Source organism: Haliotis asinina, chromosome 3 (assembly GCF_037392515.1).
Source record: "Haliotis asinina isolate JCU_RB_2024 chromosome 3, JCU_Hal_asi_v2, whole genome shotgun sequence".
NCBI lineage: Eukaryota > Metazoa > Mollusca > Gastropoda > Lepetellida > Haliotidae > Haliotis > Haliotis asinina.
The window spans coordinates 75,511,316-75,538,042 of record NC_090282.1 but is presented as its reverse complement, the minus strand read 5'-3'; the positions used below and the strand labels follow the sequence as shown (position 1 = coordinate 75,538,042).

At 40.9% G+C, this 26,727-nt stretch overlaps 1 pseudogene; it reads right to left on the bottom strand.

Annotated features, from left to right (window-relative positions):
• LOC137278457 (cAMP-dependent protein kinase type II regulatory subunit pseudogene) overlaps positions 1-26,049 on the bottom strand; it is a 37,837-nt pseudogene extending 11,788 nt beyond the window's left edge.
• Between the last annotated feature and the right edge of the window lie 678 nt (positions 26,050-26,727).

Here is a 26,727-nt window from a genome sequence, read left to right as displayed (position 1 = left end):
GTCCCAAGCTGTATTTCTGACAGAAAAAAATGTGTTCCTCCCGTGTCACTTTTTTCTATCAAAATTAAAAACGTCCTACCGCCCTCGTCACCTTTTAAAAATGTGCCCGAGAAACACTGATATTTTTTATGCAGCCTTACAGTAATAAAGTAATAAACAACACAAACATATACATCGCTCCGCGCCACTGCTCTAATGTCATGCAGAGAGACTCTTATAAGTATGTCATAATCGCATAAATCTGGTGTGGAAGATTTCCAAAGGCAGGTGCAGGTTTGTATCAGTCATTATTAGCTATTTGTTGTCCTTGGCAGGAAAGGTTCAGGCTTAGCCCCGCTTAGCGTTGATCAGGTGCTGAAGAAATACACGGCTGAGGTTTCACAATAGCATGAACAATGGACAGTAATAATTCCCTAACGAAAACAAAGACTTATCAGGGGAGAGAATCCCACGACAGTCAGAATTACGAATCATGTTTAGAATCAGTTCAGATCGAACTGTATCACCATTTCATAAAACGTGACTGCTGAGCCAAACTAGTATTCTCTCATACTAGAATTTAACGGCGCCTACTAGATACTAGATAGAGTATCATCAAACCTCGATCTGACACGGGTACCTGACCACGATCTGACATGGGTACCTAACAACGATCTGACATGGGTATCAATTCTCGATCTGAGACGGGTACCAAACCTCCATCTGACACGAGTATCAAACATCGGTCTGACATATGTATCAAACCTCGATCTGACACGAGTATCAAACATCGGTCTGACATGGGTATCAAACCTCGATCTGACATGGGTATCAAACCTCGATCTGACATGGGTATCAAACCTCGGTCTGAAACGGGTATCAAACCTTAGGCTTGCAGTGTTTGGGCGATTGTTCTCGATCTGGCGAAGCATTAAATTGTATGTCTATTCTGGTTGAATCCATTGTTAAAGTTGGTGCTTTCGCGTGTCTGTCAGTTTAGCCAGGTGTAAAGCAAGAGCATCCGTAAAGTGAAATGGCTCCTTGCGCAGGACGTGGAAGGATTTTTCCTAATCCAAAGGATTCGTGACCAATATGTGATGTTCGGCTTGTACCATGAGTTATGATTTTCTGTTTAGGTGAACCCATGATTTTCCTATGCATAAGATAAAATAATTCAGTGCACGTGCCATAATTCTCCATGCGTCTGCAACAAACGAAAGCTTTACTACTACGACTACTACTACTACTACTACTACTACTACTACTACGACTACTACTACTACTACTACTACTACTGATGATGTAGCTTTATTAAGAAAAGTGGGTTTGGTTTGTAATCGTAGCCTCCATCTACCATTATGTTGTCATTGTTATATTAAACGCTTAGTCCCTAAATGTTTACAATACTGGTAATAACAAATAATCTAGACTTGGTTCATTTAAGGCTTGGCACTGCCCGGGGAGCACGGCAGTAGGAAAACTACTGTGCATCATGGATATTACCGCAGGTCCAGCTCGAACCTAACGTTCATTCACTCGTTGATAAATATTCCGAAAAAAAAAAGTGAAAAAATGTTAAGATGATTTAAGAGATTTATACTCCAGTGATAATCAGAGTCTATCACAAGATTAATTTACATTTAGAGTACGTTTCACATCACAAGGAAATCAATGATCAACTGATGCGAGAAATCGAGGAGTGTATACTGGCCTGTAATCCTCCTGACCCGACCTGTCAAAACATTGTCCATTTATTCCCGAGCACTTTAGACACCACTAATAACTGACCAAGCTTTGATTGGAAATTTATCCGACCGCTATTGATTATGGCACTGAGAATTGCTATGTGTCTGTCTATTTTGACCTTCATGGGATACGCCGACATTTGTGGCGCTTTTTAAAATGGAATTGGCTGATCGGTGCTTGGCCAGTTTAGACATGGCGACATTGAGGCAGCAACTTTCAGGTTATAATCAATGTGATAGATTTGAGCGAACATAGATCAGTTCCAGGTTTGGCAGCTCATGAACATTCAACCTAGATTCGAATGATGTATATTAAGCCAACACTTGATTTGACAAACGACTACACCAAAATCTGCAATATATCTATAATTTGTGGACACCTTGTTCACGGAATATAATAGTGTGTGAGTGAGTGAGTGACTTTGGTTTTAATCCGCACTCAGCAATATATTAGCTGTATGGCGGGCAAATTCAAAGAAGATTGTTTTGATTGTATGCTGCTTTATATGTCACGTATATATTTGTTTAAAACAACTACAATCCTGTTTTGGCATGTTTCAGGTAGCCACCGTTAGTGGCTATATGAAATATTCTAAATTATAGTTCATATTGTTATTTTTATTATTATTGTTATTGCCATCACTTATAATGGCTTCACGTGATATCGATAAATACTCATCATATTTCTGAAATAGATACATAGGCTTAATCACCTCCTTAGCCATTTCTCGAGTTAATTAACCTAATCACAATTGTCCTCCGGAGTCTACTTGGACAGATCGATGAACTATCAATATTGTGTCCATTCAGATTAGTTTTCTCTGCAATTTGTCACAAAGAGATATGTTGCTGATATGTATTTCAACGATGCATTCTGATCAAAGTTCTCTTCTGGCAGCCATATTGGAAATTCGATATCTATCATTGTTCCTAAAATGGACATGAACCAACATTGTGCTAAATGGACACAGCCTTGTACACGCGCACTGGAAAGCAGTCGAACCAGCAAGCCTAAACTTGTCACTTGTCACTTAATGGCATTCTAGATATTAAAGATATTACCTGTTTTCAGTAATAGGAAATTCAAACGAAAGATGGAATTCAGCGTCCTTGAACTAACCTTATCTAGCTACAAAGCAGTTAATAACGGCATCCAGTGCTTGTCTTCGGAGAACCCCTGACCTTCTGTTTGCAATGGAAAAAAACGCCTTTGCTTTGTTGAAAATGATAAGACATGAATTATAAATCCCTTGTAGTCTTTTGAATTAATAATCTGCTTCTCTGACATTTCCTGGAAATAAAATGAATAGGAGATAATACTAACTCAAATAAACAAACTCCGTTACTTGATATTTAAAATATTTGACTGAAGTTTCGAATTTCATAAGAGACGTCGCCAGTTAGGTTGGCAGTTACCTGGGAGGGCTTAACGGTGTTACTTGGATCTACCTAGCAATGAACCGCAGTACGATAAGATGGCGTTGGATAGGACTTGCAAGGTAGAGATAGCGAGATTCGACCCTAGAAATGACCATGCTGACCACTAACCTTACGGCTGTTTACCTGTTTGATCAACTAATTTACGAACATAGGTTAAACCGGTTGAGCAAACGTTTTGATCATGAGTATGGAGGATATAAAATCAGAGCATCCTTCCAGCGACAGCTTTACTGGGCATTAGACAACGTATGGCGCACAATCTTCCTCAGCCTCAACAAGCCACAGCACTGTTGATGACGGTGCATGAAATTCTCTCTTAAAGTTCGGTTACAGCAGAAAGGGGCAACGTGTAGTCCTAGTTGGGACTGTTAATTAATCGATATATCTCGAGATAAGTTTTGTTACAGCGGCGCAAGTGACAGAAGCACTGCTCAATGCTACTAGAAAGAAGTAATTCACAGCCCAAATGGAGATGTATGGAGCTTTGACATGGTTTCCTAAATCCTTCAAAGTGCTTTGTGTTAGTTAAAATCTGAAAGTATCCTTTAATAAACCCGATAAAGTCTAATTTATCGGTGCACCTTGACAAGAGCCGTTAGCAATACTAGCAGAGCGAAGGTGGAGTGAATAACCAGGGCATTCTGGAATAAAAAGACAACGGATAATGGCCTTCTTAACTGTACAAGAAAAACAAACAAGCTGGAATTAATTCATCAAGTTACATAAAACAGTAGTTTTTGTAAACGTTCAAAGATGGTTGAATCACGATACACGAGTCAGCTTCAGCGCTTCGTGATGAAGAATGCAGAATGTTCAGCTCCTGTTGCGGATAAACAGCTTGATAAGGTTTTAAAGATGAACTTTTTTGTGGTGTAATTTTCTGTCCCCATATGTTTGTCGATAAGATATTTAGTGGTAATTAGGTGCTGGGGTTCTTGCCAAAGATTGCGTGATTTACGATGACGTGAATGAGTTTAGTTTTACGCCGCACGCAGCAATATTCCAACACTGTGTCCGTGTTCTGTAAATCGAGTCACGACAAAACAATCCAGAGATGAGCAGCAGGAGTATCGATATACACAGTTGGGAGGCGATGACGTGTGTGTCAACCAAGTCAGCAAGCTTGACCACCCGATCCCTTTACTCGCCTCCTAAGAGAAGCATGAGTTTCTGAAGATCAGTTCTGATCTTCACGAGTGAGTGAGAGAGTCGGTGAAGGGTAAAGAAATAAAGGTAATCGCAAAAGAAAGGATGTAACAATATTTTACCAAGTATGATTAAGTGTGTGTGTCGAGTTGCCGCGCCACGGCAATAAATCTGCCCCTTGTGGTCCGGGCAAATAATTCAAGTCCACTGAAGGCATGGTGCAACATACGCCACATAAATATTGGAATGATAAACTCCTTACAGTGCAGATTCTCCGTACATTATGGCAGCCCCTCATATACTATATGACTTCAGAAATGTTTCGACTGAAAGCCCACGATATATCGATAGCGTGGTGTATGAAGGTGCAGATATAAAAGACTATCTACACGTCTATATTGATGGGTATTTAAGCGTGACTGTTCGTGCGACTCCTTTGTTGAGCCTCAGCTGGAGTACGCCAGCTCTATTCAGTGTTTACTATGAGCGATATTAACTCACACGTCTTTAAGAACTGGAATGTACTGGACTTTCATGAACTGTCAAACAAGGGTATATTCAGAGAGCGCTTCGCGTTAATGACAGCGCTATGCTCTTGAATACAAAGTAAACACTCAGAATAAAACAGCAGTAAATACACGTCTCTCTCTGCCGGCGGGAAGTTTCCGTTTGAGTAAGTTCATAATATTTATGCCGCAGACAGATTTCTCCTTGCTATACAAGGTCCGCTTGCACATATTAACCAACCAATACTCCATTATTTCTGGCTCAGTGACACGGGTAATAAGTTATGGAATGCAGATCATCGTATCAATGGCTGGATTGTCAAAACTCCCTTAAATACAGGCTGGTATTTGACAAAGCTTTGCGATCAATCAAAACTACACCTTGTAGATGAATAGTGTTGTACAAGTCTGGGGTGATTGTTAAGGTGTTGTTGAGGCTAGCTCTCAAACCAGATGTTGAGTGCATGGACGGTACAAAGGTCATTCGTGATGCCTATTTGACGCCATCATGGATTTTTACACCACGTGTCATCGCCAGTTTTCTTAATCGGTGTCATCACTGATTTTCACACAAGGCATCATCGTCAGTTTTATCATTTTTTCATCAGTTTTTATCACTGATATTTACATCTGGGGTCATCACCATTTTTCATAATTGGTGTCGTCACTGATTATAACACTCGCTGCAATATTTCTTTTCGGCCCAGTGAAATCAGTTACGGCAGATACTCAACGCTAATTATAAGGCGTTGACGTGATGTATTTTACACATGTTAGGAGAGTTCCCCTATAAATTCGATAAGCACGTCGATAAAAAGACTTCTCGACTAATCTGTCTCACAGTCCCTGAACCACATTATTTTACCTTCTGCCAAGCCTTTTCTGCAGTACTAAAGCCTGAAATGAAGCAAGTCTAGATTTCTGAATCTCTGGTCTCCCTATTTTCCTTTTCAATTAAAATGGTTATGTGTGTTACTCCCAAAATGATATACATTCAGAGACTAAGCGTTAGTCTACTCTTCGACATACTCGCGACATGGGTGAGATATATACTCTTAAATAAAGTAGGGGAACCTGAACTATGAAACATATGTCATATTTGGGATTTCACTTTCTTAGTAACTTTGAAGTCTGGCAGAAAGGAAACCTAATGCAAAACGTTACAATGACATTCATCTTATATATGCAGCATCATTTCACGTTATCACCACACGCAAACACAATGCATGGCAAGCACGTCCACAACGTGTGAGCCTCCTACAAGTGCATGGGTGTCATTATGAATCTTTTTTCCAGGCAGGTCGATAAATCACTGTAGATCATTGTATCAGATAATTTTCTTGCATCTGTGCATGGTCAGAGTTTTCAGGGTGATATCACACACTACTGACTGAAAATAGTAAACCTGAAATTTTCATGTCATACTCCAGTCACCTAACAAGGGGGATAACTGAACGAACAGCTTTGCTTTCAATGCAATCTCTGTGGCGGTGCATTCGCAAAACATCAAATATCATTGTATAAACATTGATTCAGTCCCATATGTCTCCCACTTTCGACAATCCTATATTGAAAGTACAGTCCCCAAGCGTTTTTGAAGAGTATAGATCAAGAAAAATTCGTATGCAATGAAGTGTTTTCTTGTGCTGTAAAGCACCATGTGCATGTGATATCAAAGTCATCCATATATCTCGTGGCTATCTAAGGTGGTACTGTGGAAGAATCTTACGGGTTGTGGAATGTCGCAACCTAACACTATATATCATTCTTGACATAGAAGCTTTGTTCAGCGTGGCATATTACATTCTAACACGCGCCCGAAGATCCGGTTACAATTGGTCTTCAGCAAGCCACGCCTGCCGTAAGAGGAGACTAACGGGATCAGGTTGTCATGCTCGCTGGCTTAGTGGATGCATGTCATCGTATTAGAGTTCGGCAGATGGTCTTGACGTCGAACACCGGATTATCTGGTCACACGTGAATATTTACAGACGCTGCGCTGCACCATAGCTGGAAAATTACAAACAAGCAAACAAACAAACAAACAAACGCACATCTTTACTGTCGCATCGTCCTATTGTTAGTAACACGCAATCACCTTGCTACGAAACACGGGTAGATTTGAATAGCTTACGCTATGACTTACTGTTGCGTAAAGTTACGTAGTGTAACAATCGTAAAGTCGTTGTCTTTGAGTAAACATCAAACATGAATGCAAAAGCTTAATTTGCTGGAATCTAAACAATAGATTTCCATGAACAATGGCTTTTGATAGAGTATTCACTGAAGCAACCCAACAGGAAAGATATTTAAAAAAACTGAAAAATAATGAATAATTAAAACATCTCCGGACAATTTACTTTCACCGTGATCATAAATGATGAATATCAATATATTAGAAAAAAACCCAAAAAAACCCAACAACATTGGTCCATCAATTGCATAGTTGCTAACGTAACGCCACAGTCCACTATAATGAGGTAAATTGGAAACAGGCTGAAGTAACTATGACAGTAGCAAATAAAACACGTGTCTACAGAGACATGCGCAGTGAGTTTGATGTATGTCAGTCTGCGCGAGGAGCAGCAGGTGGCGACAAGTCAGGGGTAATTACTTTTATTGCTTACCCAGCACAGGTTCCCTAGCTGTTGTAAGCCAGTATCAAATATTTATGTTTAATGGACGGGTAGGGAAACAAACTGGCTAAGTGCTTTTCGTATATCAGTGTTCGCTCTAATATGTACTAGTATAATCAGTAGCAATAAAGATCACACCATTAATTCTTAATATTCAGTCAATACTTCAATTTCAATTTGCAACTGGAATGGTAAAAAACAATGCTCTATGGCCTTCGACCAGTATTGACGTCAGAATTAATTGTACCGATTGATTGAATTACTACGTCTCTCAAAGTATAATATGCAACCTATAAATAATAAGGACGTTTTTTAAAGTGAAACAGAATCAATATGGCGCAGCAAATTTCGATACCAAACAGCAGTGAATGCTCTACATTGCCAGTATCGTAGCGACAGGGGGTGTTCATACAAGTAACTCCACCTTAGAAGGTTCTGGTCAGGCTGAAGAACCTATAACAGTCCCTCGTGGTGGAGCTGCAGCCTTGTGAACGAGGAAACGGTGCGCGGAACCTGGGACGACTAATTATCGTGATTGATTGCTTCTAAAATTGGTGTTTCTAAGTCAGTGTAATGGTAGAAGTGTGGTGGAAATGCGACAACTGCCATGCCAGTGCAGATGACATGTCTTATTTGGACGTCTTGGAGCTACCAGACTGCTCTCACGATCACGGACGCGTAATGCAGATTGGCTACAAATGATATATATCATATAATTCTATAAAAAATATTTCTACATTTCAAACAAAACCGTCAGCTCCTAGGCTGGATACACCTGAATATATGCCCTACAGACATGGCGTTATGGAATGCTATATTTATAATGATTTCCTTTGCATCGATGTATGTTGTCAGGTTAACTCACATGTTTAAAAGAAACTATATCAACATTGTTTAGATACGATTTAATCAAACCTATATTCATTTTGGCAAACCGAATGACACTTCCTTTTTTATATTTAAGAAAGAGAAGAAAAGGTTGGGAAGAACTCTTCCACGCGCAGATGACTGACCGAACCATTTAGAAAGCCTAATCGAGTTTAACAAACACACACACACACACACACACACACACACACACACACACACACACACACACACACCATGTCGTGCTATTGCTGTAATATTGCTAAGAGAGTCTTGAAAAAGTGAAAAGTTCCAGACAGGCAGGCAGACAGACATAGAGTAAACAAAAAAACACAAAAACCAAAACCATTAAAGAACACAAACACAAAAAAACACAAAAAACAAAAACAAACCCCAAACCCCCAAAACACGCAAACAAAACAAACAATAAAAAACGAAACGAATTCTATCCTATTCCAGCACTCATTCAGTCACGTTGCCAAATCATATATATTATTGAGCACCGAGAATGCAGCTAAATTAACAAAGACGCTGCCAGTATAATCCTTCAAAAGTTTAAGCAGCAGATGGAGGCCGCAGAGGTTACATGCATTAACGACTGTTAATTACTATATAATTGGAGATGTATAAATGAGAAAAGGGGAATCCAGCTCATGTGGGTGTTAATGACTTTGCCCGAAGAAATTATTTGCAGCCGAACGGAAATTGAATCAGCTGTATTTTCGGATTCCAGTCTGGAGGTGACGTGTCTGTACTTATTGGACGTAGCTCTCATTGCCATTAGTTCATATCAGTTTGCACTTTAATATGAACTATGAATAGGAAATATGAAAGACTGTTCATGGACTGAAAATGTAATTTAATATCCATGGCTTAAAGACATATTTCAACAATGTTTTCAGAGCAACGAACAACTACCCCGAGTCCTGCTGTTCTTCCTTTTCCTATATAGTTAAACACAGGCGGTGGTTTACATTCACCCCAGTGCCTTCTAATGCTGAAGTCTTCGGAACATGGGGTAAAAGGTACTTTATCAGCATGTTTTTCGCATGAATGACAGTTCAAGGAAACTACTGTTCGTGATTAAAGGCGTATTATTTATTAATGAAATAAAATCGAGAGTGAAGCATACAGTTCGACCTTGTATGGAAAAAGTAAACATCAGCTGTGCTGAAACAATACCTGTTGTATCTCAGTATCTGGAAACATATTAAGGAATGTGGACACAGTGATATATGTTTCCTCAAACTGTATACCGACTTTGAACAGCAACGGTATAAGAACAGATCCCACTTGAGGGAACCATGTTGGCAATGCGGGCTTATATTAAAACTGAAGTAAAAACGGAATTGTCACACTTCCTTGATGGACTGCACACTTCTTAGTGCTGGCTTTCCTGTCATTGTTTTGACTAATTTAACTCAGATTGGTTTCGTTTGGACTTTTCAACAATATACAATGGATATTCGGATAATATTAATATCAGTTTTAAAAACTGCAACGACACTTTACAAATTTATGACATGTCGAAATTATTATGGCAATCATATGTGTACAATACACGCCATATTTCACTCAATCCAGGTCAGTGAGACTGTAAAACTACTTGTGTTATCCCTCTGTCGAATATGTCACTTCATGGCCTAAAAAACCTCATTCATGCGATATTATACTTTACTCACGGTGACTCATATAACCGAATATATGTATACTGAACAGCAAAAGAAACGCAAGTTTCGAAAAAAATAAAATCTCATAAACGTAAGCGTTCATGTTTGTGTCTTCTATTTAGAAACTTCACAAAAAGCCAGGGTAGCTTTACTTTTGTCGTTCAGTACATAAAGCGTTTCGAATTCCCAATATCATCTAAAGGTCCACTGTCGAGTCAAAGGGCAGCTCAAGAAACCTACAATACTTTGAAGTCTGTTTTCTTCACAAATTTGAGGTTATCATGTGGAGATGTTACTGACTTTCAGTGATCCATTCGGGTAATTTTACTGTTCGATGGGGTAATCACGCCTAGTGGTTAAAGCGTACGTTTGTCACGACGAAGGTCGGGTTTGATTCCCCGCATGGGTATCACGACATTTTGTGTGAGGCCCGTTTCTGATGTTCGGCGCATTGATGTTGCTGGAATATTCTTAAACTTGGCGTGAAACTAAAATCACTCACTCAATTACTTTTCACCACTGTTTATCCCTAAAGAATCTGTTTCCAATGATTATCGAGAGTGGCTATTGTTTGTGCTTGGCCTTTTTTAATTCACCCTTTTTTCAGTTTTCTAGCATTATGAAGCAAACACTTTGTTTAGTTTTGTCTGCCAAATTATTTCGTTCACCATTTTCTGGAACAAAGTGTCAGCCTCACCCTAAGATTATCAAATGATGAGACCTTAAGAGCTCTTTTCCGAATTATCCCTAACATCTAGTCTGGAAATGGGTACAGGGTCATCGAGCATGACCCCCTTTGAACATTGACCACTCCCTGGTGCGATCGTATCCTTTAAATACTCCAACAGAAGACACCAAGACGCCAAAATCGAAACACCTTCTAACTTCATCAATACAGTGCGTCAAAGCCCTGAAGGCGGTCGTTATGAATCGCCCTACAATATGATTAACTAACCACGTTTGGGAACAGCAGAGGTGATAACCAATTGGTTGGGACACTTGTACAAAGTTTGGTCGATATCTAGGGAACTTGTGAACAGACCGACCCAGCAGACGATGTTTGTTGTCGTCGGTGCTGATGAGCACTCATTGAGGCAGTTTGGACCTGACTGTTGGTGAGGGATTCTTATGGTAATTACTCAAAGATTGTACCATTCATTCAGCAAAAGAGATGTAATGTAGAGAACCCCCAGTAATCTGGATCGTTATCAGTGAGTGAGTGACTGAGTGAGTTTTGGCTTAAAGCCGCTTTGATGAATATTCCAGGTTTCACAAGGTTTCGCCTAAGACAACTGATCTGTCACAAGAGCTCCCACTCATATCCCCATACTTTTCGGGTTATGTAGGCTACATATAGAAGCACATTACCAACCCTTCAGGTATATATTACGCATCTCTATCACTGTCTAGGAGCACGAATATTTATCATGTACATTCAGTATCGTCATACACCGTGACTCCAGGTCACTACGATACAGCAGTAAAGTGAGTGAGTGAGTGAGTGAATGAATGAGTTTAGTTTCACGCGCACTCAGCAGTATTCCAGATATATGGCGGCGGTCTGTAAATAATCGAGTCTGGACCAGACAATCCAGTGATCAACAACAGGAGCATCGCTCTACGCAATAGGGTACCGATGACATGTGTCAACCAATTCAGCGAGCCTGACCACCCGATCCCGTTAGTCGCCTCGTACGACAAGCATAGTCGCCTTTCGTGGCAAGCATGGGTTGCTGAAGTCCTATTCTACCCCGGGACATACACGGGTCAACAGCAGTAAAAGATAACAGTTCATTATATGTACAGTTTCGTCGGTGAGTAGGAATCAACACATGCATAGAAGGCATTTTAGCTTGGTCATTAGTTGATTTCTATAACATCACTGAGAGATACGTGGTACAACTTTCTGTTACACCCATGACCTGCCAAGTGACTAATATCAGTGACGTGGACTAGTAAGTAATAACTCCGGGGTGAAATACACAATACAATACCGAAAGAGAGACGGTAACGTTAATCCCTCAAAGATTTAATTAAATTCCTGGAACATAGCAAGATCCATACACGTATTCAAGTGTAACTGTAGACTGAACAGAAATTAAGATCACATTCGCAATATATGTGATAGAATTATTAGATTTCATAGAAACGTGAACTCAAGTCTCAAGGGAAATGACTCAAAGGAACTCAAGTCTGCAGGGAATTGACTCAAGGGACTTCAAGTCTGAGCAAGCTTGTGACCATTTCTTTTCACACATACATAGACGAATGCCTTGCCTTATGTCCTGTGCTTTTGACAGAACAATTGACATGCCTTTGCACGTATTTGTGATGCCTTGCGATGGGCAGGATACGCTAACCTCTTTAGCGAACATCATACATCATTGCTGCCTATGAGTGATCGATAAAGACATGAATAACAATGATGATGATGAATCATAGATCATTTCAGTAATTGTTTGGATCTAGAACAGCCAGGGTTAGTCACAGACGTGAAGACCTTGGTCGGAACACTGGCCATCAGTAACCCATGCTTGTCATAAGAGGCGACTAGAGGGATCGGGTGGTCAGGCACGCTGACTTGGTTGACTCACATCATCGGTTCCCAATTATGCAATTTGATGCTCATGCTGTTGATCACTGGAGTTGTCTGGTCTAGACTAGATTGTTTACAGACCGCCGTATTATAGTTGGAACATTCCTGAGTGCGGCGTAAAACCAAACGCACTCACTCACTCATAAAAGCCACGATGTACACTATAGAGATATCTGATGTCTATGATAAGAAATGGAAACTCAATTTGGTCGCACGTATTCATTGGTCAGATTTCAATATTTGTCATAAATACCCATGTAGTAAACATTGCATATGTTACAATACGTAACATGAGAACAATGGACGCCACTTTTTTGTAGAAACAAGAGATGCCTGTAAAACGAAAATACTAGGAGGTTTTAGATATCACTCGAACGCGTTTATGGTTAGCGGTATGAGAGGTTAAACGCGTCCATGAGAGTTACATTTCGTGAGCGGGTGCATTGTTCGTGATTTTCCTCCTAGCTAGGTACGAAATGTGTGTGATGTTGTGTTTGAGAGAGGGGGACACTGGTGGCGAGGAAAACATCGGGTGTAGGGGTCCGAGTGATTGAGTTATGAAGACGATGAGGATTTATCTTCTAGTCATCACCTACGTAGAAAAGCTAGGATAATCTGACCGTGGGGGTAAAACTGTATTCACCCACTTACCCATGATTTACATACTAACGCCTCTCTTCCCGTTTCCACACAGTCTTAAAACACACTTAGTAATGATGTAACTATACTAAATGAAGCAACGTCATGAATTTTCAACAGCATCAAATATTTATTCTTTCTGAAGACGTTATTGGAATAGTACAATATAAATACTTTTTAGCGGTCTGCAGTCAATATCAAAACAATGGCTTCTATCTTACTTCCGGTATAATGGATGTACACCTACATCGGCAGATATAGTGTCACGCTCAGCATAAGTTGGTACAACCGTGTGTGTTGACTGATTACATCGACACAGTGACGTATTATTGGGCGAATCGCAAGGCAGATCAACTGTATTCTGTTTTGCATCACCTGTATATTTTCGGAATCCAGGTATGATTGCGTGTCTGTGTAGGCATTGACGAAACTTTTGTTTAAATATGTATCAATCATGAATCTGTTGTCGTATGGATCTAAATATTTAGTGATGTACCAATGAAATCATTGCCATGGTGATATATTATTACAGGTGAAGCTATTGTCGTGTTCAAGCACTCATAGCCATAATGAAACTGTCGTACTAACTGAACCCTAAAGAACAAAACATTCCTAGGGGCAATGGGTATTTACCACGTATCACAGGTTTGTAACAGGTTCGGTTGTTTTACACAAAACAAATCAACATATCGCAGCTTTAAGTGAAAACATAGTCCGAATCCCAGATTGCGTTGGTTTGTCATACACCACGTCAGTGAATCTGAACCATTTGAACTATTTAGGCCACAGTAACCACGTTGGATGAAGCTGGTCCAAAACAGCAAAATACTTTAAAGGTGGGTGAGCCTTGTGACTAAAGCGTTCGCTCATTACGCCGAAAACCCGAGTTCGATTTAGATGGGCCCAATGTGTGTAGCCCCTCCCCCCACCCCCACCATCACCTACCACACACACACACACACACACACACACACACACACACACACACACACACACACACACACACACACACACACACACACACACACACACACACACACACACACACACACACACACACACACACACACACACACACACACCATGTCGTGCTATTGCTGTAATATTGCTAAGAGAGTCTTGAAAAAGTGAAAAGTTCCATTTTAATGCAAACCGATCCAAGATGTTTTGCCACCTTGTAACTCATTATAAGTCTGTGACATATGGTAACTCTAGGTATGACAGTGCATTAGAAAAAGTCTAGAGAAAAAAGAACCATACAAACAACAACGGAAACCAGCAAATGCTCAGCACATATCACAATGCCATTCAAATATCTGTCCAGAGTGACCCGTGACGCAGGTCGACTTCAGATGACGCATGTAGTGGTAAATCGTGTGTAACTGTTACGACCGAGCATTACTAGCTTTCAAATCCATACACTCTGTTCCTTGTTCACCCCGCGTTTTGTTTGTCGACAATGTCGATTCCAATAATTGTCTAAAAGTCTGTTTTATGGGCGGAATAATCGAGTTAGCCAGCTGGGTTGTCGCCAGTGCACAATCATCCACTTATCTCCGCGAATTCAGCGTTGTGTGGAGGGCACTCGTTTGTGAAGGTGTAGTCATAAACAAAGTTGCTCCACCGTCAACCGTGGCGACCCAGCCCGCCGCCACCATTGGCATCGTATCCGAATACCTTATATGACTCAACGCAAAATTATAACTCTAGTTATGTCAGACAATCCAAGCATACTTTACTATATATATACTATTAATGCAGTGTAAATCTTCAAGAGGCTGCCAGATGGTCGGTGGGGTAGCCTAGCGGTTAAAGCGTTCGCTAGTCATGCCGAAAACCAAGGTTCAATTCCCGGTATGGGTACAATGTGTGAAGCCCATTTCTGGGTGTCCCCCGCTGTGATATTGCTGGAATATTGCTAAAAATCGAACTCACTTGGTGTGGTAGATCTTATACTTTGTGATTTCTGTGTTTGAGAGCAGGCAACCGAACAATTCCTGACAATCTCATTCTGCTTTGACTGTGTCCCATTGCTGTATTGATTAATATAAACATTAATTTTCATAACAACACCCCAACAAAACGCGAACTTTGAGACAACTTACACGGACCAAGTACTCTAGTGACTCAACTTAAGACCAGCTTAACGTCAATTTGATTCTAGTCACTGTTCAAGTGTTCACGAGATCCCCGTTTCCATGGTTACAGTATAAAGTAATATAACTTATGACAATAGCTACGTTGATTCTGTCACACATAATTCTCATTCAGACTGATAAATAATAATCATTAATCATTATCAGGGATGAAACATATATATGTAAGGATGTAAAATGATATAAAATTAGTCAACCTTTTTCATTGTCTAGACTATTGCTATCAGGATTAAATCACTTTACTTAACTTACTTTACTTAACATTTTTAATGATGTCTGTTCCACTAAGTACTGTAAGGATACATCCATAAACGTCAACGGGACAGATTACTGTGGATAAAATCAATCCGATTTCCCTACTACAGACTTTAGTCACATAATACTCTCTTATCAATAGAGTATTGCCTTAAAGGGGTGACTGGTGAGTGTAAATACATATACTACCGATCGGATTTATCAGGATTCACGCACGTCGTTTAGAGGATTAAAGGGTCGCCATTGTCGTCACAGATAAGGGAGGTAACTCTGGGCGTTGTACGACAGATAACCTCTGCAAGTTACAATGGTCGAGTCACCCGTGTGATGAGAATGGTACACCTTAGGGCCATGTACAACCTAATACCTGTCTACGTGAAATGATTAATGTATATGTTCTCGTCTTCCTCTGATCTCTGTAACCGTCCACTGTGTGTACCCGGGGCAAGAATATAAGCCTTGAGGTCGCGGGATGTGAGACATCCTGTTATTGTAAACCTGACCCTATTGACATTCATTATTAAAAACATTAACTTGTGATACCATATATCTTGTCAGTCCTTTAATACCATATATCTTGTCAGTCAGAATGGCCACCGACGCAGCTGACACGTCCCATACGTGGAATCAAACCCGACCTGTCTCGAGTTGGTCGAACACACCAACAACTGCCCAATGGGATTTCTGCAAATTCACCTGTTTAGTGGTGGTGCTTAAGTCATTGTGAAATGAGTTATATTTTACGCCGCAATTTGCACTATTCCAACATCTACAATGCAAGTAAGTATAGTTTTAAGCCGCTTCCAGCAATATTCCAGAAATAATACGGCTGGAATACCAGACATTCACACATTCTGGTCATGTAGGAAATCGAGCCCAACTCCTCAGCATGGCTAGCGGGCGCTCTAACCATTAGGCTATTCCAGCGCTCTGCAACATTAACAAGGCGGGACAAAGGAATGGTCGGGTAAACTTGACCTTGTGGGGCATGATTACCTAAGACTACAATGACACAAGGCCCCTTTGGAATAACAAGGTAACGGCGACACGCTGACACCACTGCATCGGGGAGGACATTCTGGTTCCCTACACGGGCCGGTGCAATAAAATATGTACAAGTGTATGTACGATACATGTATTGTGTGTTGAATTACGGTGTTGAATGACATGTCATATTAAACTGTCTAAAATTATTGCACATAGATTGCTTTAGTTAATTACGTCTTGACTTCGACTTTAAGGTGTACATGAAAAGAATGTACATAACTCTGATGTAGGTTGACACACGCAACTTCTACACGCTAACACGCCCGGTGTGTTATAAATGTCATCACTGTCACGCAACACGACCATCCGTCATCACGGAATACCGAGGCCATGGTCGGTATACAGCGCGATGTACTCTGTCAGTGACTACACGTCGTCAGTGTCAAGTTCCTCGCTCTGGCCATGCTACAGCTACGCCAGGACTGAGTAACTAGCTGAAGCCTTAATGCCTAAACCCGCTAAGGCACTATTGAGTAACCCCGCTAATTTAAGGCCCCACTGACTAACCCCGCTAAAGCACTTTTGAGAAACCCCACTATGGCCCCACTGACTAACCCCGCAAAGGCACTATTGAGTAACCCCGCTAAGGCCCCATTGACTAACCCTGCTAAGGTACTTTTGAGTAACCCCGCTAAGGCCCCATTGACCGGCCCCGCTAAGGCACTTTTAAGTAACCTATGTAAGGCCTGAATGACTAACCACACTAAGGCACCATTCACTAAACCCGATAAGGCTCTAATTTGAAACCCAGCTAAGGTACTTTTGAGTCGCCTCGATGAGGCCCAAATAACTGACCCGCTAAGGCACTTGTGAGTAAAAGCGCTTGGGGACTATTGACTAATAACTAACCCCACTAAGGCACCACTGACTACTCTGTTAAGGCACTTTTGAGTAACACCGCTAAGGCATTATTGAGTACCCCGTTACGGTATTACTGTGTAAGCTCGCTAATGCTCTCATGACGAACACCACGAAGGTCCAACCCGAACATAGGGACTAACCAAATCCACCATGAAAGTCCAGCTGGCAATCCCTACATAGGGATTAACCACGACCACCATGAAAGTCCAACTGGCAACCCCTACGAAGGCACTAACCACGACCACCACGAAAGTCCTGACAACCCCCACATAGGGACTAACCACGACTACCACAAAGGCATGAAGGCACCACCTCAGAGTCACTGATGCCTTCTAGGTTCCACGGCCGCGCTACTGACCACCCCCACAAAGGTACTACTCGCTATCAACAGGGAGGTACTACTCACTGCCACCACGAAAGTGCTCATGGCTACACCACGAATGTACTACCACTACGAATGTGGTAAAGCTACCACAACGAAGGCGCGTATGATCGAGGCCACTACAAATGACAAACACTGACGACTCTCAGCTGTAGATGAGAATTTCCAATTACGCATCGTCAGAATGATACAGTATGATAGTCCTGTCGGCTTCCAGGCTACTAGTAGTCCCAAGCAACCTATCTGTAGAGAGAAGATCGGGGTACCCGACGGGGTCCCTGGGACGAATATGTGCAGATAACCACCATACCACAAAATGACATAGAGTTTAATTACTGAAGGCAGAATTACTTCCAACAAGTCGATGAACATGTTTTGCAAGAACTCATCAAAGGACAGTTACCAGTGCGCATGTGTATTTGCATTGAACACACAATTCCAGTGTCTTTTGAGAATTACCAGGAGAATGACAAATCAAAGCTGGCTGTTCCAAAAACAAAAGACTTTCTTTCGGAACAAAGAACTTTAAACTTTTAAAAGCAGTTGCTTTCTCTTTGGGGAAAGGAGATAAGATGCAGTTTATATCGCCTAATTTAGCGGGCATGTTTTATAGTTGGCACGTCCTCTCGTTCTGCACCTGCCTTCGTTCAGAAGCCATCAGGTATAAAGTGGCGCGCCAATTTGCACAGAATTCAGACAATCCGAAAGCAATTTCTAACAGGATACAGGCAGGGTTTCCTGAGTGGCACTGTGAGGCGATTTAGAGGGATTAGGTCGACATGAGGCTGTCCTCACAGTCTCTAACGAGATAATTGAACAATCGACCTTTTGCATCAGAGTGGTGTACCAAATGTTGGCTTTCACAAGTTCCACTGTACCATATATATGCGCATTTACGCAATCAACATGGGCATTAAATCTAAATAATACCGATTCATACACTTGTTAAACATCTTTATTCAAAGTTCATTTCTGACTACCTAACAACGGGAAGCATCAAATGTGACACCACAATGGATTTAGTGGGTGGTATGCCGAAAGCTTCAGCTTTAAGCAATATTGAGAGAGAGGGAGAGCGAGAGAGAGAGAGAGAGAGAGAGAGAGAGAGAGAGAGAGACTGAGAGTGAGAGACAAAGTGAGAGCAAGAGCGAGAGAGACTGAGAGAGTGAGAGAGAGTGAGAGACAAAGTGAGAGCGAGAGAGAGTGAGAGAGAGAGAGAGAAGAGAGAGAGAGAGATGCTAATGGTACTGTTTTCCTTTGTTCAGAGGCTTCATGTGGACCCTATCCAGTCAAAATAATTTCGTTTGTGTTCTTAGACTCTGTTGTCTACATTCGCACTGTTGTATTTCCTGATAAGCCTTCATTTCCATATGTGTTCATGTAATGGCGGTATGCGAACATAGAGTATCCACGCTTTGTGAAATCCACCCCGCTCACCAGGTACTACGTTCAACCCCCGCAAATTTACATTATGTGGAACACAACCTTTACTCCTATGCTCACTCTCAGTGCTAATTGTGTTATAAAGATAGATGGAGACACAACAAGGCATACATACCCACCTTACGCCCCATCAACCACTCACGTCTCCAATACCAAATACACCCTGGTCACATGCGCCTGACTCAAGTCGCTTGGTTCTCAATGACGTCAATACCGAAAAACACGGTAATGTTAATAGGCAAAGATATAATTTCGGAGTGACATTTCGAATTACGAATAACGTTTTTCTCAGAGTCTTCTTTGAAGCGGTCATTCCGCAGTCCAGACTGGAGAACACAATGGACATTACAGAGGATATGAGATGAATATTGACTTTTTCCTGAAATTATATCCGTAAGGCAGGGGAATCTCATTTTTATATCACATGTTAATGTTCAGGGAAATCTTTTATTCAACTGATACAAATGTTATATGGAGTTCTACCTAAACGTACTCTATATCAAATTATATTTATATATATCCTCAATAGAAACCAACTGTATTTTGGGTATTGTTTTACGCCGCTGTTAGTAATATTCCAGCACTGTGGGAACCAGAACTTATGGGATTTACATTTTGTTCCCATGTCGGGAATCGAACCCGAATCATCGGTGCGACGAGCGAACGCTTTAACCAAAGGACTACTCCACCGTGCCAACAGTATTGTGATAATAGGTTACGTACGTATAATATCATACATTCTAATGTTACATATTGTAAAATCAATAGATTCTATCTTTGACGACAGGACACCATGGCAACATGTCATGACGTCACTTCCTGTTGTGTTCGTGTTGATCAGGCATGACCAGCATGTAACCATATACAATAATCATACATGAAGTAATGATGTTTTTACTCGGTGGCCAGAAACATTATCTGACTGTGAAAACCTATCACGAGTACGTTATGGTCGACGTCTTACGTTACCAACACGTCATCAATAACGTCATCGACGACGTCAGGATATTAGCACAAACGTCTTCGTCACATGATCCGCTGTCGATGTACGAAAAAACACAATCACTAGTTTTCAACGACATGAAGCGATGAAATCGCAGAAAACAAGAAGAGGAAAAACGTGATCATAAAGACTGAAAAAACAGCCCTGATCGATAAGAAGGTTAGCGGTAATTAAACAAACGCGGCTAGCTGTACGGGTCCTTTCAATATGTGAATAGGGTTCCTTCTTGTGCAGCCCGGAGCGGTAGGTTGATGAGAAAAGCATCCACGCGGTGTGTGAATTATGCACGAGCAAGTACGCCGTTATTAGACATTTTCAACCAGGCGACGACTGTTGAATCAGGCCAATCGATCCCATCATTGACTTCTGAATATTTGTATATTTTCTGGTGACCCTGTGGCACTGCAGATTTAAGAAACACAATAGCAAAACCTTGGAAAAACTGAAGTTGTGTTCAGACTTTGTGTGCAAAAGTATAGTCTGTCATACACAGATGCTGATAAATGAATTTTTGATGACGTGGCCTCTTGTAAGTCCAGTGGGATATATTTGCTATCTTTTGCTAAATGATGTTTTTGTCAGTATTGACATATATGAGTGCACTGGACATAGTTTATAACAAAATTATCCTCAACGGAATTGGAAAAGTTGTCATTCCAAAGAACATCTTTCATTACATAAGAAAGATTTGTCTACACTGAAAAGAGAACCCAACTGTATTTGTTGGGCTATCAATCAAAACAGTCAACTTGCTATAAAGAAACACTAAAGAGACAAACGATCATGCAGCAAGACTCATTAAGAATTAACACGGCTGTGAATGTCATACTGTAAGGAAAAGATCGATCATTAAGGGGCTACAATAAGAATCTTTACATTGGAGTGGGATATCATTTACGCAATCTATCGATTCTTGTAAAGTTCATCCTGCCGTTTTCTCTAGACAACACACAGCAATAAGCTCAACAGCACTTCACATGACCCGCACTTTGTCCCTGTCAGCTGGGAAACAGTCTGGCGTGAGTCACAAAGACGCCAAGAGGACGGTAAGATTCTTCAGTTACAGAATGCAGTTTATGGCCTTATGTCGTTGGATGTATATGGCATTTAGCCCTCTTGAGCTGTCAGGCCCTTTTCTGAAAATGGTTCCAACATGCAGTCATTTTGTTTCTGTCGAAATCGAATATAAGACACGTATGTTTATATTGACTGTTTTAGTTTTTAATTCAGGAATGAGCTACTGGCACAGACCGGTAAGACACCAGGTATCATGATATCTGCTGTTGATCACGGGATTGTCTTGTCCAGACTCGATTATTTACAGATTATTTACCACCGATATAGCTGGAATATTGTTGAGTATGGCGTAAAACTAAACTCACTCACTCACTCCATGGATGAAACGCTCAGTTAAATGTTAATTACGTATACAGTGGAAGCTGTCTAAACCGGCACTTATTGGGACCGAAGGAATAATCCGCTTTAAACAATGTGCCGGATTGCAGAGCTGATGGTTTAAGTACATGTCACGAACGGGACTGAGATTTTACGCCAATATTAACAACTTGACGGATTGAACACATGCCTGTTTTCACAGCTTTCACTGTATTGGAAAGCTAAGTACGCACACTACGCGTCATGGCAGGCCCATCCTTTCTACTGCCACATCAATCCTAATTGTTGTGTTATGACATAGAGGCGGCCCAGTTGTTCCTGAGCTGCGCCATCTCGGCGTGTCAGACATATATGATCATGGGTTCGATAGCTGAATCCCTGGGGCTCCTTTCACAAAACAACTTTTATTAAGGTTAGCCTTAACTCCCATTCTTTAACACTACACTAAAGTTACCTTACACTTGCTTTACTAAGATTAAGCTTAACTTCCATTCTTTAACATTGCACTAAGGTTACCTTACACTTGCTTTACTGGGGTTAACCTTAACTCACATTTTTGAACATTACACTAAGGTTACCTAAGTCTAGGGTAACCTTAGTGCAGTGTGAAAGAATGGGAGTTAAGGTTAACCTTGGCAAAGGATGCTTTGTGAAAGGAGCCCCTGGCCATGTTACACATTTACCGAGCATACGTTTATGAAGTGGCAAAACGTCTGAGACCTGCACTTGGGGACTTCATCAAGATGATTTGTTTTTTTGTTGTTGTTTACCGCCTCCAGCAGTATGGCAGCGGTCAGTGAATAATCGAGTCTGGGCCAAACGATCCAGTGATTAACATCATGATCTACGCAATTGGGATACTATGACATGTGTCAATCAGCGATCCTGACCACCCGATCCCGTTAGTCGCCTAAACATTTATGTGTAAATAATTAACAAAACTTCTTGTCAATGCTTTCCAAGTGTGCAATAAAATTTACTTCCGCGTACACACGATGCTTCACGATGGAGGACATTTTGACTTTTCTGGGAATATAAATAGTCATATCTTCGAGAGACTGATATGAAATACGCCGGTTTTATTCCGGATACAGTTAAGTATTTAGTTAAATCCGGTTCATTACTTCCCTTCTCTCTTCGTGGACCATCACTTGTGGTTTTAGGCCGCTTTTAGCAATATTCCACAAGAAATGGGCTTCACACATTGTACCCATAGGGAATCAAACCCGTGTCTTTAGCCCGACGAACGCTTTAACCACTAGGCTACCCCACCATCACGGACAATATTGATTAATATACTGAATAGCAAAAGAAGCGCATTTCTGTTTTTGTCAAGTTTTTTTAAATAGAAAACATAAACATGAACGCTTACTTTTATGTGATTTCATGTCTCTAAACTTACGTGTCTTTTGCGGTTCAGTATACATACAGTGGTGGGTACAGTTAGGTTCATTCATCAGTCTTTCGCAAAGCATGATCGTTGGAAGCTGAATTATCTTTAGTCACCTAGGACACAGTGGCGTCCCTTTCTCGAGCAAGGATCCGCTGATCAATGTTTGACTCCGAACGAAATTGACTAATAATAAGGGCATGTTGAGTGGGACGTGGGTAATAATTTCCCCCCATTTAGCACACAGGAGTTAAATAAATGTCATGGCGTCTACGACAGTATGTGCCTCACTCACCCAACATAATACAGCTTTAAAGTGAAGTAACACATCAACACACACTAGTCTTGGGGGTTGTCTTTGTCAGCATATTTCAGTCGTAATCTACACCTAAACACAATCAAATTGCCACAGAAATGCAAAAGGCCAGCGTTGTAAACAGGACAATTAATCACTGACTGAAGTCAAATCGACAGGAGGCTTTGAAACGAGGAAGTCGATTGTTGTTATTATCATTGAGCTTAAGAGTTTTGCCACGTAAAAATATTACGCAAATTGTTTTTCTTCCGACTGGGATTTTCCATCATAATATCTGCTCGTGTGAATGATACAAGTCGTTAATCATGTTTGACCTTGCGAGGTAATAATATTGTCATTACATTAAACATCAGATCTGACACAATACATCGTTTCTGAAGCTCGGCGATGAATATTTCTTTTCATGATTAAACTATGTGCAATACTGAAACTTTTTCGAGTAATCTGGCAGACTTAATTTATCAGAACGGTATGTATTTCTGTTCACCACTGCAGAAACGCGCTTTATCGAACACGAGGAGACATTTCACTTGGTCGCATTTAAGCAGTGTGTTACACAATGTATATGAATAATTTATAAAATCCATACCGGGAAATAGTGGATTCATTGTACTTCAATATTTAAAGCTCGGCAGCATTACTTAACAGCCGCTTTTCGACAGCCCAATATGCGCTTTTAACAGCCAACAATTGTCTGTCCAGTTGTTCTCATGTGCCCATCACTGTACCCATCTACGCGCACGCACATACAAACATGCGCATTTAGATGTAAGTATATGTATGTATTCGGGTCAGGTATTATGAAGGACGAGTAAAACTGTCTCGGAAACGCCCCAGTTTGGTCTTCCTGTTGGAGTAGACGACGACGCAAAGTTTCACGGTCGTTGACCACGCCGGAGGGGAAAGGGAGGGACGGGCTGACGGTAGGCTCACTCGGGCGGCCTACCTACTTCCACTTAACAGACATAGTCCCGGACACATATTTCCTTTGAAGCAGCGACCGATATTTCACAACTAGTCTAGGAACTCGTAAAATAACGAAAGCGCAGGAACATCCGCATTGGGCATTCACTTTGACGTCTGTCGAGTACCATATATTCCGAGTCTCTTATTTTCAGCTGGTCCTTAGCCGTTGTCGCATGAAAATTCCTTTTTTCTGCATAATATGTACCTAGCTCCATAGAGCACCAGACATGCATACCTAGAGCTATGGTTATCTCAACGGATTATCTGTCTAAAACCTATACTTTACTTGTCTGGCAATACGACCCAGTACATATATTTCCGACGGTCTCGAGCACTTAGCATGGCTTACTGAGTACTACCTTAGTTTTCATTTTTAATGACCTCTTGAAGTCAACCCGTAATAATAAAATTTTAGATAATTATATAAGTACACTACATCCGGGGAAAGTTACATTTTACATCGTAAAAACTGGACTATCAAAGATTAAGAGTTGGAATATGCATAAAAACACCTTGATACCTATTTCAGACATATAAACAACTATACCTGTTTTGCTTAATAATGTAAGAAGATATACAATATTTTACTTGGTCTATCTAATACAACTCAGACGGCAGTCAGTATCTATAAATCATAGCAACCTTAACCTTAAACCCAAGTTCGCACCGAGCTTACCACCATATGACATGTATTACTAATTAAACGTGTTTCTATTGACCGGGGTCCGATCAATCAATGTCTATTACTAAAACTTCCAGCTCGCTGTGTGGTCAGTTCCCGGTAATAACGACCATCTATCAGAGATATCATTCCCCACAGCTAATTATTTTCGTGGGGAACGCGTAGCTCGATTATATTAACTGGTATTTGACACATTTTCTCGTAAGAATCATCAGTATACACGCACAGTGTACGCAGCCCAAACATACCGTCCGCCGGTGGATATGAAACATAATGACTTATAGAGCCATGGGTCGAGGGCGTTAGTTATGGTATAGGCGAATCATTGTTGTATTCGCCAAGACTCCAGTCGAGATAGGACTAAGATTTCTGCCTGCATTGTTCGCTAATTGCTGGGGAAAAGATCACGCCGACAGGTTTCAGGCATGGAGTTGTTACCCGTGAACAAACTTGCACAAGTCCTCTACATGAGTGTGGATATATATGCCAACCTAATGTGTCTGTATAAGGTATGGTGATTGTTCGAATACAATGTACGGGCGGTGTGTGTATATAAGATGTTGTGTGAAATAGAACAGCCGTGAGAAAATATTGACAATGTCAATATGACAGCGTATAAAGTCAGTCTCTATGTACATTGAAAAGTATCGAACGTTGAAAGATTGCTTTTTGACAGCCACTAAATCCTCCCAACTACGACAACATCACAGGTGAGCTTGTTGTCAAAATTATCAAGTACACTTGAATCGGGACAGGTACATATCATATCTTCAATGTAATACAAGAAACTTAGCACTCACCTGTGAGAGTGTTCACCTGAGGTATTCCAAAGCAGCGAGCCTAATGCAAATCTCAGGTGCGCGAGTCACCAGTGTTCGTCGAGCTGAGCTTTGTTCCAAGCTTGGCTGACTATGATTTGTCGCGTAGCGCTACAGCGGGAAGTCGGAGGAACTCTCTGCGGATGTGACGTCAATGTTATGAGTCACACCCCTTTTCCAAGTGATGTTAACTTATCAAGTGAAATGCAACGCTCAATTTCCCTTGTCCTCGAGGCAAAAGGATACCAAGCGTGTCAATAGGCCTAGGTAGCAAGCAGTTTCAGATCACTAGTAAATATGCCTAATCGAGTTTCATGATTGTGATGCGTTCTGGTTGAGTGAGGGAATTGCATTTTCTAAATTTACACTCCGTATCGAGATTGTAACGCGATAGACGGATAGAAAGGAACTGATCAACAGATCAATACTAGTTCAATCAATCATAGACTAAATCGACATCTTAAGTAGGATATAGTTATACTTGCAATCCATAGACAACTGTGACATTTCGGGCAAGGATAACAGCTGCGTCACAACGGCTAATATTATAGATCAGTTCAGTACTGAACACAACTAACGCTGTTCAGTAGCTTGGAAAAGTCACCTAGGTTCTCTTATACGATTTATTGTTAATTCATTAACAGGAATCTTTTTTCAGAGATATAGATTGGTCGCATTATGAGAGATTATGTATCACAGTTTTTTTTATCGATTGCCACTAACATGTACATAACGAATTATTATTTTTTAAAATAAAAGTAGTTATCGTTTATAATCTCCGTCTCACAT